The following is a 5,252-nucleotide window of genomic DNA, read 5'->3' as shown; positions in this document are numbered from 1 at the left end:
GATGATGACAGTGAGAAGACACAGGTCACAAATATCATGTATAGATGGCATTAGATTCGTAAGTGATGTTCAAGTTAAAATTAATCCTGACCTCATGAGAATCATAAATTCAGTCGAGTGCATCCAAACTTTCATCTGAAGCGGAGTCTGTCAGAAACAGAATGACCTCAGATGAACTATGTGCTCAACGAAACACAAACATCTGAACACATGTGAGTTATTATTCAACCGCTGAGCACGACTCAAACCTTCCATAATCAACCATTCCTTTTAATAATTTATGAATGATTAAGGAATTCACTACAGACTCACACACTGAGCTGATGTTTTTAACAAGACCAATACTGAACATCTGAATCCAAATAATGCAATAATTCTATTGCAATAATGCTATTATTCATCATAATTTGATACCATGGTACTGAATCATAGCCATTTTTAAAGACCATGGCCTTTATGGTACTGTAAATTACTATACATGGCATTATCATCATGCATGCATGTTAAAAACATGGTATTATTATGGTACTTTTTGCCACTTTTTTGTAAGTGACAATGGCAATAAATTAATCCAACTTCCAATTTTATAGTTTAATATAGTGTGCAAAGCACAACTTTAGATATGAATGCACATAAACAGGTCCTGATTTGTGACTAATAATAAACAGATCAATTACTCTAAATTCTCAACTTGAGAAAAACTCTATATGTAGGCTACCTGTTTTATTCACATGAACAAGATTTACAACATTAAAAATAGTACACCTGAAAAATAGTTCATCAGCAGAGTAATGCAGTAGCCTCTCTCTCTCTCTCTCTCTCTCTCTCTCTCTCTCTCTCTCACACACACACACACACACACACACACACACACACACACAGGTTGCGCAGCGAACCAAATACAAACACATATATATCAAACACGCCTGTAAATCCCGATCAGTCCCGGTGATCTTACCGTTAATGGCTGATGTCCGTCAGCGGTGAGTTTATGAGCTCATCCTCCTCCAGGAACCGCGTCCAGCTCACAAAGCTTCACACAGCGCCGAGAAACTTCATCATCATCATCATCATCGGGCGAAAAATCCAAACCGAACCGGCTCCGGTAACGGGCACGTGTGTTTGTGCGCAGGAAACGCGCGAGTGTTTGTGTTCCTCTCTTCCTCTCCTGCTCTTCACTCTCGCTTTCACCTCTCTCTCTCACACACACACACACACACACACACACAGACACACACACACACACACACACACACACACACAGTTCTTCTTCAAGGCGGGGTCTTGAGTTGCCCAAACCAATGACACAAACCAACACACACTCTCTCTCTCTCTCTCTCTCTCTCTCTTTACATGCACACACACACACAACACCAGCACACACACACTCTCTCTCTCTCTCTCTCTCTCTCTCTCTCTCTCTTACATGCACACACACACACGCACACACACTGTCCCTCTCACACACACACTATTATATTATAGTTTTCATTAATATTTTGAATTAAGTTTTTTAGTATAAGTACATCAGTTGTGTGTTTTTGTCGTTCTTAGTTTTTGTTCTTAATATGTCTTAGTTTGTATTATTAATTTTTGTCATTTTTAGTTAAGTACATCAAGATAAAGTTAAATAAGAAATAAATTAATTTAAAAAAATATTCAAATATTTATTTTTTATTTATTTTATTTTTTATGCCTTTAGTTTTTATTTTAGTTGTTGTTAACTATAATTACCCTGCATACATGAACGAGTCACTGTTTAATGATCCTCATATTTGATCAGGTTTATTATAGAAAGCAGCTCTGAAAGCAGATTTCGTTCTCTAAATCGTAAGCTGGAGCGTAAGTGGCGTACCTCTGGCCTGAATGTTCATTATCAAGCTTGGAAAGACCACTTACTTGAATATAAGGCAGAGATTGTATCTGTCAGATCTCAGTATTTTCTCTCAGATAATTGATAATAATCAAAATAACCCCAAAAAATTGTTTCATACCATTAACACAACTGTTCAAAAGGTAACAGCTCCTCCAATGTACCTGCCTCAGATCAGCTTTGTAATGGATTTCTTGATCATTTTAGTTCCAAAATTGCTAATGCACGCAAATCCATTACATCTGTTGCGTCTGCTTCTGCTCCTAGTATCCCTAAATTTTCCGGCACTTTTTTCTCAAATTTTAGCTTACTTGATCCTGTCTCTCTGGGTAATGTGGTTCACAAATGACAAGTTGCCACTTCCATAGTTGATACAATACCCACCTGCCTGTTTAAATCATGTTTTGCATCACTATGCCCAGTCGTCTTGAGTATAATAAATGACTCACTGAACAAAATTGCTGCTGTAACACCTGTACCAAAAAAGCCCAACGTAGACTGGGTAAACATCAATAATTTTCGTCCCATCTCCAATTTGCCTTTTTTGGCTAAAGTACTTGAGCGAATTGTGGCCCTCTCAGTTAAATACTCATCTTCCTTTGCACAATCTTTTTGAGCCCCTCCAATCTGGCTTCCGCAAACTGCATAGTACTGAAACAGCATTGGTTAAAGTCACCAATGATTTGTTAATTGCTGCTGACTCTGGCTCTTTGTCAATCCTAATTTTACTCGATCTCAGCGCAGCTTTTGACACTGTAGACCATTCTCTTTTACTCTCTCGATTGGAAAAAGTTTTTGGTGTTACTGACACTGCTTTTAAATTGGTTCAAGTCTTATCTATCAGATCGTAGGCAGTTTGTGTCCCTGGGTGGTTGCAGGTCCAATATTGGCTCAGTGCAATTTGGTGTTCCACAGGGTTCAGTTTTGAGTTCCCTTACTTTTTAGTATGTACATTTTCCCCCTTGGGCTATTTCTAAGATCCCTTGGTCTTAAGTTTCATTTTTATGCAGATGACACTCAGATTTATATTCACTCAAAACCTGGTGATAATTCGGCTGTTGCCTTTCTTGAACATTGCATATTGGAGGTAAAAATATGGATGTCTCAAAATTTTCTTTGTCTCAACAGTGACAAGACTGAGGTTATGCTGATTGGTTCACCCCATCAAATACGTAAAGCTAATATTTTAAACTTAAAGATGGATGGGTCTATTATGGAGTTTCAAGCAAAATTAAAAAATCTGTGGGTGATATTTGATTCAAACTTAACTTTTGATCCTCATGTTCAGAACATGGTTAAAGTATCATTTTTTTCACCTTAGAAACATTGCAAGACTACGTTCCATGTTGTCTTTTTCAGTGGCTGAAAAACTGATCAATACGTTTGTCTTTTCTCGAATAGACTACTGTAATGCTTTGCTCTCGGGGGTCTCGAAATCTACTTTAGGCAGATTGCAGTATGTTCAAAACGCAGCTGCCAGAGTCCTGACAAGTTCCAGGACAAGTGAGCACATCTCTCCAGTCTTGGAGTCCTTGCACTGGCTTCCGGTCAGGTTTCACGTTGATTTTAAAATTCTTATGCTTACCTTCAAGGCCCTGCATGGTTTAGCTCCAGAATATCTGACTGAACTTTTAACTGTCTACACCCCAATGCGCAATCTTCGTTCATCGGATTCTGGCTTTTTAACTATTCCTGTAACTCGTTTTACGCTCTATGGGTGACCGGGCCTTCTCTTCTGTGGCTCCTAAACTCTGAAACTCTCTTCCTACTGAAATCAGACAGGCTGAATCCCTTAGTATTTTTAAATGTTCTCTTAAAACGTATTTTATTTCCGGTTAGCATATATGTGATATGTTTCCCTGATGGTCAATCTCAATGTATTTTTATTTGTTTTTTATTGATTCTTCTTTTATATGCCTTGGTAAAGCGCTTTGAGATGTAACTTTTAAAGGCGCTATAGAAAAATAAAGTTTATTATTATTATTATTATTAAATAGATGATTTATGTGCCAGATGAGTGGAGTGGGAGTATATACTGTATATATTATAAGCTCAAGTGGACATGAATTATTCTTCTGTCTTGTAAATGTTTAATGAAGACAGCCGTCAGATTAATCCATATCTGTATTCCTCTGAGCGTCTTAAACACAGATCTCATGGAGAATCATGACAACATCTCACTGATCCTCATCACTGGACAAACTTACACTGAATGAATTCATATTATTTAATGGAAGCTTTAAAAGCCAGTTTTTTGTGTAGCAAGGTACTAAACATTATTCTCAGGTTTCAACATGTTTTCAGTGGTTTAGTCCAGGACTAATGAAACTTTACTATGAAGTTTAGCTGTGAGAAAACTGCAAATGAAAGAATTTAGCATTTTAGATTTTGAATTAAGAAGAGTATTGTTTTTGTTTTAAATAAATATAAAATAATAATAATAATAATAAATAATTGCATCTAAATAGAGTTTATACCGAACAAGAAAAATATCTGCAAATGAATCTTAATTCAAAAGGAAAACCTGATTATTGTTTTCTGACCACACAGATGCTAGTTCTTGTTTTGAACATAAACTCACTTTATTTAGATGATTTTCATTTAGAAAACAAGACTCTTTGCTTCTCGAGTAAATGTAGATTTAAGGATGATTAGATATTTGTACTGGAAAACAAATCAAAAACACTGAACATGTAATCATAAGACATTTATGCGGAGATCTTTAGTGATGTTCACATGAACCTTTAATGACCCTGAGGTGGGTCAGAACAGGCTTAACTTTGTCTTTAATGCGGCATTACGTCTTTGAGCAGGCACAGAGCAGCATTAACTCAGCTGATGTGTAAAGATGCCTTTAGATTCACTTTTCATTGCTCATTCACTGCTCATTTGCATATTAATGACAAAAAGGGGGAGGGGCTTTGGCAGCTGTTGAACAAGACTAACAAATAGTGTCTTAGTTTAAATGACACTGAACAAATAGACAGAGAACGAGGCTGTTTGCTGTACACTAAGTATGTGTTTTAATGTTTTTGTAAGTCTCAAGGCTGCATTTGGTTGATCAAAAATACAGTAAAAATACTGTAATAGTATTACAGTTTACAATAACTGTTTTCTCTGTGAATATGTTGTAAATTTTAATTTATTTCTGTGATTAAAGCTGAATTTTCAGCATCAATACTCCAGTTTTAAGTGTCACATTTATTGTAAATGTATTAGTATCAATGTTGAAAACAGTTGTGAGGCTTAGAGTTATTTTTGTTAACTATATCTAAAATAATTTGTAAAAATCATAAATTACTGAGAGGAGGTGCTCTACCAACGAAAGAGGAGGTGCAACCAAAAAATCAAAAAGCCATATCAATTGAAAAAGGTGCAG

The sequence above is a fragment of the Cyprinus carpio genome, chromosome B12 (assembly GCF_018340385.1).
Source record: "Cyprinus carpio isolate SPL01 chromosome B12, ASM1834038v1, whole genome shotgun sequence".
Lineage (NCBI taxonomy): Eukaryota > Metazoa > Chordata > Actinopteri > Cypriniformes > Cyprinidae > Cyprinus > Cyprinus carpio.
This window is presented reverse-complemented; position numbering follows the sequence as displayed.